The sequence below is a fragment of the Pinus tabuliformis genome, chromosome X, assembly GCF_031772625.1.
Source record: "Pinus tabuliformis cultivar Carrire ecotype Pingquan chromosome X, CPIR1, whole genome shotgun sequence".
Taxonomy (NCBI): domain Eukaryota; kingdom Viridiplantae; phylum Streptophyta; class Pinopsida; order Pinales; family Pinaceae; genus Pinus; species Pinus tabuliformis.
The window spans coordinates 665,274,567-665,284,209 of NC_142308.1; the positions used below are offsets into that span (position 1 = coordinate 665,274,567).

A 9,643-nucleotide genomic window follows, 5' to 3' on the forward strand; every position below is an offset into this window, starting at 1 on the left:
CACAAAAAAAACCATGGGTGGAAAATAGGTTGTGACACCATTGCCACAATTAAAAATCTGGGTAGAATAAAAAATCCATGCTCTCTAGATTCTCACTGAAATATATAATCGTGATCAACCTCCTCATGTGTTCAAGGAGTTTAGGGTTTTCAAAATAAGCTTAATGAGAGTTACAATGTGACAATATTGTAAATTCTTTAGCTAGTTGGAATAGATTAGAGTGTAGGGTTGCTTTTTCTATTGGAGCCTAAATTCATGCAATGTTCAGATTGCAGGTTGGCCTCCAACACTTATCAAAACAATAGGTTTCATTCCCATTGTAGTTTTTGATGCCTACTGCATCCATTCTAGGATTGATGGTCAACATGCTTCATACAAAACAAGAACCAAGGAGATAGTACGCATTGCACAAATTTACCCATATGTCCCTTATAACACTTTCTTCATCATAAGCTTGGTGAAGTCAATTGCATTTCCCCAAAACATCTCTATGGGAATCTTCCAAGCATTGTGGAGGAGGCATTTGAATGCAGTCCATATATAGAAGCATGCTTCAATTAACTTTAATGCAGTGACAAATGAACCAGCTTCAGCCCAACGAATTTTATATTGTATTTATTAAAGGATGGGTACTTCCATGAAGTCAGTTAAAGGTATCAATCAATAGTAAATAGGCAGAAACTCTTACAAGCCAATATTCCTGGTAATCTACTCTATCTCCAACAAGAACATAACTTTCACATAAAAAAAAAAAAAAGTTTTGAAACAACCATTCACGTAGTTCTACACATGTTTCACTTTCAAGATAGCTCATTGTCTGCATTTTGCTCTATGTGGAGGGATGAGGTAACCATCAACTCTTGCTCAAGGACACTTCAAGATGTCCAATCTTTAGATCCCATAGCTTATTTAGGATCTATCTAAGTTTTAGGAACTTGTGGGAGGAAGTTATGTTGTCCATTCTACATGCCTTTTCACTTTCTTTCTTTTTATTCTCTATTGTTTGTAAATATTTTCCTATAAATATAAAACATATTCTATTCAAAAGAAAGAAGAAGAATAGATAAAAATCTATCATTGAATTCATTAGAACAAAGTTTGGCTTTGATTGTCTATATACAAGGTCACTGTAAACCACAAGGAGAAAGCTCAGAGGGGCAAGACGCTAAAGAAAATGTGTTCAATGTAGAGGTATGAATATATAGGCAAAGGAAATCTCTCTGGAGTCTGTTAGCAGAAAGACATTGTCCAAGGAGTCAAGTTGATCTGTAAATGTAATATGCCTATGGCCTCTCCATTTCACCAACACGGATCCTTTGTGGAATTAATAAATTCAACTGGTGTCTCTGCAATTCCTTGAATGACAGATTACAACAATGCATATAAATTCTTTAACAATAACCTGTGTCTCTGTGTTATGCTTTCAGTTATTTATTTTATGTGTGGCCTATCCAGAGAACCCAGTTTCTAATACATTGATTTCCAACCATTAAATAAGGTTATTTCATTTCAAAACATTCCCAGCACTTCTATGCTCATTAATAAAACAAAAGAACAACTATATATATTGTTCGATCAGACACAAACATCACAGTGAGAATTATCTTGCAAGGCAATGTTGAATTTACGGTTCTTAATTTGAAGAGAAAGCAATGGGGATTTAAATATGCACTTGGTTTGAAATATCGTATCCAACCACCAACATTGCATTAAATAAGAACAGAAGCACCCCAGCATTAAATAAGAATAGTAGCACTTTCCTCAAGTTTCAACTTTCAACATCAACATCACCAAGCATTGCCACATTTATATATTCAGATGAGGGCCAACAATTTAAATGGGAGTATCTACAGACCATCTCATTTTCTGCCCTCCATCTCAGCAATTAACAAAGTAATGAGCAAGTATTTGTTTACAAAGGAAAAGATATGAAGTGACATACATATACCGATTTTTCATGTATACTTGTTTTGCTGCAATTTACCATACTATGCATTCTCCAAAGACTGCCTGGTCCTGCATATGTTCAATTTCAGAATAGGGGTCCAAAAAAATAATAATTTTCAGTGCAGAAATGATATATGGAGAATTACATAGCTTGAAAGACATCCATAATACATATACATTGAACAAATGGGTATATCGCTCACATGGTTAGTCACGGAATTAAGGATACCAGACCATTTTTTTCAAAATCAAACCTAGAAAATATTGGTGTCGTTATATTGCTCTTTTGTTAACCATGTGGTCACATATATCATGATGATGCTACCTTGTTTTCTCATAAGTAAGTGTGCCATGTCTCAACATTACTTTTCAAATCTCACTGAAAAACAACCTCTCTACTCTGACATAAATTCTTCCTACTGACTGTGAATTAAGTAAAAGGCATTGGTTATGTGATGCTTAAATGTTTTTTATAAGATCTATATAGTATTCTCATTTTGAGAACGTAATAGAGTCACCATGTATGTGCTTTAATTTGGACTGATCTAAGCATATACAACATCACTTATGGAGATAATGTTTCATAGGATATCCAAATATTTTGAAAAACATTGTGGTTATTCGATTTGGAACGTTTGAATTCATAGAAAGACCAAGTCCTACATGAAACCAAAATATGGGTTATGGTAACCATTTAGTTGCACCCATGAGCATTATAGGATAAATATGTCATCTCACTAAATCAAAAGGACCAAGTTTTCCATGAAACTTAAAAATGGGTTATGCTTCCCATATAGTTGCACTGATGGGCATTATATGATAAATGTTAAGAATGTGGATAATAGTTTCCTCAAACTTGCATCTTTATGCCAACTGGCATTTATCTGAAAGAATGTTAGACAAGAAAATTTATGAAGCATGCTGAAAAAAACATTGGCCAACTACACATCAGAGACAAAGTAAATATTGTCCAGAGCTCCAACAATATCTTCATTCACCTTGCATAGAAAGAGACAGAGATGGTGGCAACACTGCTTGATGTGCCCTCTTTCTCCCACTATGATGGATGAGCAGAAATCCTAGCCCTAGTTCTCATAAAAAACTCAACGCAAAGAGGTGGATCTTCTACTTTAGTATGTCCTTCCAGCATTAGGATCACTTTATTCATTAAAGGCCTTACTTGTGCATCCTCCTGAATAAAGTAGAATGAAATTATGATAACTCTTTCTATCTGTTTCCACTTATATTCTACCAGATCTCCTAGTTTCAGATCAATGACATTCTTGACCTTTCCTTCCTAAATCATACTAATTTCCCATGAAGGTAAATACTCCATCTCCTCCTACTAGGACATGTCTAAATTCTTCCTCCCACTGATTATTTCTAACAAAACCATGTCAAAATTGTAAACATCACTCTTGTTTGTGGCACAGGCATGGATAATCCATTTAGGAGCTAAGTACCCATGAGTCCCCTGACACGAGTAAATGAGTGGATTTGAGCTCTGTCCATTAAATTGACCAACCCAAAATCTGCAAGTTTGGCTCCAAAATTCTCATCCAGTAGAATATTTTGAGGCTTCACATCCAAATGAAGAATCATGTCCTTGGATTTGTCATGCAAGAAAGCCAATCCCCAATCCATATCATGGATGATCTTGTATCTCTTTCTCCAATCAAGATATGGTGAAGGATTATTGTAATAAGGGAACTGAAACAACCAATGATCAAGAGATCCATTTATCATGTACTCATACACCAACAATCTATAGGTGCCATCAGTGCAAAACCCAAATAGTCTCACCAAATTTACATGGTTAATGCTTCCCAAGGTTGTAACCTCTGCACGGAAATGAAAATGCCCTATATCAGCATTACCCAGTTTCTTCACAACAAGTTTTGTTCCATCGGTAAGTTTCCCTTTAAACACATCTGAAAACCCACCAACCCCAAGTTTCCTACTAAATCCTCCTATGGCCTCCTCCAACTCCATGTATGTATATCTTTGAGGCAAGCTTAGAAAATTCTTTAAAATTAATCTTCTTCAAACTTGTGCTTCACCATTTTCTTCTTCACCTTATATCTCCATGCAAGAAATCCTATTGTAGAAACCATGAAAATATTGAAAACCCTTGATAGATGCCCTAATGCTCCAATCCGAGACTTGTTTTAGGGATTTGATCTCCTAATAATGGTAACACCCTCCAGATTTATTCCAGAAGAAAGACATAGCACAAGAATAGTTCAACATGCATGAGTTCTTGCATTGCTCGATGCTGACGAAGCTCAGATTCTTGTACTCATTTGAAAACTAATCCACCCCATCAATCTCTATCAATTGGTTTGAAGCCACACATATAGTATCCTTCCTTGGACTGGATCTGATATTGGGCTGAAATTCATTAAATATAGCATCACCCTGGCAGTGGTAAGTCCCTCCTGAGCTACAAATGCCAAGTGAACCATAGATATCAGGAATCTTATAGAAATCCATAAAATAGATAGAAAACATGTCTAAGTCAAATACCAACATGGTCGCTGATTGAATATATGTTCTTAACTTTCTAATGATATCCAATCTTAGGAACCAAAATAAATCATTCCTAAGCGGAGCTCCCACATTAATTTGTCTTGGGTTGAGTGCTCGTGCTATAGTGGCAGGAGTTGTAGAGACTATTGTGGGAGAAGAGGAAGTAACAGAGAAGGAGAAACTATTTATGAGGGGGCAAAGACACTGTGATTATGATGGTTATGCCGGGTGGACAAATCTGAGACCACGATGACAAAAGTTGTAGTTTTCTATCATCATAAAAATCCGTGGAGGCCACCAGCATAAAAATCTGTGGATGAGTACACATGTTATTGTCAGACCATGGAACACATGTTAACGTAAAGGAAAAATGCTAGATGAAGGTTGGCCTGACATTTTCCAAGAAGAGATTCCTATCATCGTAAATATGAGCTCAACATATCACGTATTGGACTTTAACCTGGGTGAGGAGGATAACAATCATTCCTCCTCTTTGCTCGAGATAAACAAAATTAACCACAACTAGTAGTGAATATATGCTTATATTAAATTAGATTTCCTCTATAATAGGTGGTTTTTTACATTCCTTCTTGAATCCCTTTAACAATGTCTTTCTTTGTTCTCATAGAATAATACTTAGTACAACTTCTATTCCATTCAATCATTTCACAATTACTCAATTTTTCTTTGCATAACTATTCTTAAAATTTTAAAATGTTTTATTTGATAGGAAACCCATGAATCCTCTTGCATTCTAGAGAAATTTCCCGTTGACCTATTAGGGTTTTTTTCAATTCTATATAACTTCAAACATTTAGAAGTTAAATTTCTGCTTAATGTTTCATAAATCTAACTTTAAAATAAATATGTACTTCTAATTTCCATAATAAAACTAGACCATGGATACCAATTCATTTTACTCATATTATTGAAGCTTCATATCTTAGGGATGAAGGACCACTTTCTTGCAAATAATCCAAGTGCTCAAAATAAGTCAGACTCTTCTAATTTCTATCCCCTAATTCACTCCCAAGATAACTGTGCCCTTCAGGGGTATGATAATTTAGGTAACCAAATTCCCATAATCCTTAAAGGTTCACATGCTATACACTATTTAGGGACTACGTACAAGGGAAAGACTACAATAGCTAAGAAATCACTACTTTTTCAGAAGGAAAAAAAATAAATTGGCTTTTATTATTAATACTAGTACATCAAGTGACCATAATTTCTAGATACATTGTGCAACAAAGTGGCAATATTGTGCCAGCAACCATAGTCCAGTAAGGAATGAGTCAATACCTCCATCTAACAACAATAGATAAAATAAGAATATTTCTTATGTACAACAACAAGATAAATAGTATATTTTAGGTATGCAAATAAAAAAATAGGAAAGGGTGTCAACTTGTATTAATGTGCTATATGAACCATGGTACCTTCGAGATTCAGCCAAAATTTAAAGATGAAAAAAAAAATGGATTAGCAACTCAGGAGAATGATGTCATCCTCAAAAATGATGTTGTTATTGAACAACAGAGTGAAATTTATCCATCCCACAATAGAAGAAATACCAATATTCAACATATCATCTGTTATGGAGTAATGTTCCCAATAGATGTTCTGAAAGGAAATGTGATGAAAAGACATCTTAATATATTAAATGTGATAGATCCAGTATTGTAGATGTGGATGAGAGATAATAGAAATACCCTTCATGTTGTTGATAATAGCTTGTGAGTACCCAAATATATGGATGCTTTGAATGTCCAGAAACCTAGAAAACCATAATAAATCCCAGAGTAAGATGATTCAGCCTGCATGTTTGTGTCATTTCCCCCTGACCAAAATATTTTATACTATTGTTATGAATTCACGTGAAGCCACACCTCACATCTACATGAGCCACCTTGTGCAGCTCCATCAAAATATCCTACAGGGTAGTTGATGTGTGGACCAGATTTTCTGGAACATATTTCTTTATCCAGTGCCTTCTTCTGCCTCGAGGATGTTATCCAAAATGAAATTTTATTGACAATATTATTTATATTGAGAGGCATATCATCAAATATGATGGAATTTATTTCCTTCTAGGTTTCCCAAAAGAATACAAGGGGAATGACATGTTAATCCCTAGTTCTCCTGCTCCACCATAGAAAACAAGAATCTATAGGGTCATGAACCAATAGAGGGAAAGTAAATATGTTTGAGATATTAAACCATACCTAAGAAGAAATTGGGAAATCCAATAAGATATGATAATTCGTTTTTGCTACCTTCCCGCTATTGTCCTAAGCATGCAAATTCAAAACATCAAACATTCTACTGTTGTTCATGTAAATGAGTAAAATAAATCTGTTTTTCTTTTTGTCCTTTTTTATGTGAAAGTGTGAAAGCTAATCTCTTTTAGTGATGTGGCAGGCGGCTTAGGGATGATGGTGAATGGTTAGGATGCTTGGGATACCATTAGGGGTCCTTTTCTATCTTCCTATAGGATTTTCCCTCAATTCGGCCTCAAAACAACCACTACAGGTAAACCTACAAGATGTCCTGAAAACCTACATGATCCCCTATATTTCTACAGGATATAGCCGAGAGAAAAAGGAGGGATGTTGAAGGTGATGGAAGGCTTAGGGAAGGTGGTTGGTGGATGGAATGAGGCAAGGGAGTGCCTAGGACCACTTCAGAACTCAAAACTAGAGTGTGAGATGGTTGGATTGGCTGAACAAGCTTAGAGAAGTTTTCTTGTGAAATGATGAAATTGGTGGGGATTTTAGTGAAAGGAAGGAATGATCATGGGTGGATGAAGCTCGAATGAGGTTTTTGATGGTGAAATCTCTATTTACTTCTGAAACACCTGCACTACATCAAACATTGTCATTTACCCAAAAATCATGTAAACAAGAAGGATTTCAATTAACTAGGGAAAACAAAATTTCATGAGCTAGTTGCCTACTTCATGCATGAGGAAAACTTGTAGAATGAGATGAAACATTGATGAGATCTAATGTAATACTAAAGATTAAAGAAATGATAACTAAATCCTACTCTTGCAAACTAATCAAATGCTAGCCTAAGTACAGAAAAACTCTAAATTCCATGAGAAAGTAGAATTCTATCTTTTTGGGGCTGCATAGGAGTTCTTTCCTCAAACCATGATCCCTAAAGGAAGGAGTGAGGCAAAAAACATCTACTGACATCTTTTTGAGGATCCTTTATCTCTTCTAAGCTTTTTCTGAAGTAAAGCACAAATGGAAGCAAACTAATCAAATCTACAACTACTTGCAATGAAATAATTCTAAAGACAATTCAATTATGAAATCAACTAAAAATACAAATAAAAGAAGAGGAGCCTTTGCTGTGAGGGTTGGGCCCTAACCCAAGATCTTCAGCCATTTGAGTTAACTCAATGCTGGATCAAGGAAATGCTCATTCTCATTATCAAATCAGAAAATTAGATAACAATGTCTTCCACAAGTATTGAACTCGAAAATGACTAGTGTTTTAACAGCAAAAATTCGAATCATAATGAGGCTCCAGGCCTCTTTATTTATACAACTGAAGTCTCCAACGACTTCCTTAAATCTAGGGAGGCTCGACTCCCAAACTCAAGATAAACTAGCTCTTTAACTGTCACTTGCTCAGCTGCCTTTTGATCTCCATGGATTGGCTGCTTGTACTCTGAGCTAGTGTGATTGATGGAGGAATATTTGAATGGGTGAGGAGTAAATGAGGAGGATTTACCTCCTACAATATCTCCTCCTTGTCTCATTCAAGTTTCAGCCTTTAATTAGCCAAAATTTCCGTGATTTTCTCTCAAGAACCTGCAACTAATGCACATTAGTCCACTAGGCATAATATCTCACTTTGACTCATCTCATTAAACAAAATATAATCAAAATATGCAATAAATTGTGAGAAGAGTTGATTTAACTAAGCTAGGAGGTTGATTAAGGTCCATATAGTTACCTAATGATGAGGCTCATCATAAGCCCGCTACTGAAAATGTTTCTCATCCTCTGAGCAACTCAATCAATATACATGTCTTTCATTGCTCTAGTGGCCTCCCTGACATCCCATGCTTCTGTTGTAGTTTCCTCTTCCTATGCATAAAATCTTGCCTTCCTTTCTATCTCTTCCCACTTCTTTCTTTCTTCCTCTTCCTTTCTTCCTTCCAAAATTCCTAAGAGCAGTGGTAGACTGAGTCTCAAGCCAATCCAATTCACTTTGAGTCTTTGGAGAGATTTCTTATACATGGGTTTCCTATTCAGTGCTTCTATCATTCTTTGAGGAGAATTGTACTCTCTGATTTTCAAACTGTAAGGAAAAGTATTCCATCTCCTTTGGAAAGCTTGCATGCTGTCATCCCCTAACAGCCTGAACATGTCCTCAAAGTGTGCGATTTCTTGCTCTTGGGCATCAAGGTACCTAGGTGCAAGTTGAGGGTCATTTGAAATCAAGTTATGTGTGTTGATGACAACCATTGGATTTGACTGCTCAGCTCTTATCATGAGAGGTTTTGTTTCTTCCCTTGCCATTATTTTCTTCATATTTGTAGCCCTTGCTTCCTCATGGTTCATCCATGATGCCAAAGCCATCAATTGTAATCCCCATAGCTTTGAATTAGGGTCCCATACATTCAGATCTGTCAAGGCTATGTTATGTAGGTAGAACTCAAACAGTTTAGCCCTATCCTCCAATGTGCTTTGATCACAAAGATCAATGAACTGTCTATAATCCTGAAATGGAATAGTGCCTCTCTGTGCTAAAGTTTTGATTTGGAAAGCCACTGTTCCCTAAGGTATAATGCATAGGACTTACCTGGCATCCTGTACTGGATTACCTCTAAGGATAGATTGGCCATGGATGCCAATTGATTCTCTCCCTCTCTTGTAGCTATCCTCTTAACCATGCATTTTCTACCTCCAACCGAGCTTTCATCATTGCCTCTCTGTCCCTCAGGCTACTCAGTTCTCTGCTCATCTCTTTAACTTTTTCCTCCATGTGACCTATGTTCTCCACTCCCTTGGATTTGGTAATCTGCATCCATCTATGTGTTCTTTCCCTTTCTTTCTCAAGCTCAAAGAATAGTGGGATGGAATTTTTTGTGGAACAACCCTACCCCCTTCAGTAAATATGTAGTAGGAGTCAAGGTTAGGTTGATGAC

General features: G+C 36.1%; 1 pseudogene; it reads right to left on the reverse strand.

The window, feature by feature from the left end:
- Positions 1-2,941: 2,941 nt before the first annotated feature.
- On the reverse strand, positions 2,942-9,340 carry LOC149141723 (G-type lectin S-receptor-like serine/threonine-protein kinase SD2-5; annotated as a pseudogene).
- Between the last annotated feature and the right edge of the window lie 303 nt (positions 9,341-9,643).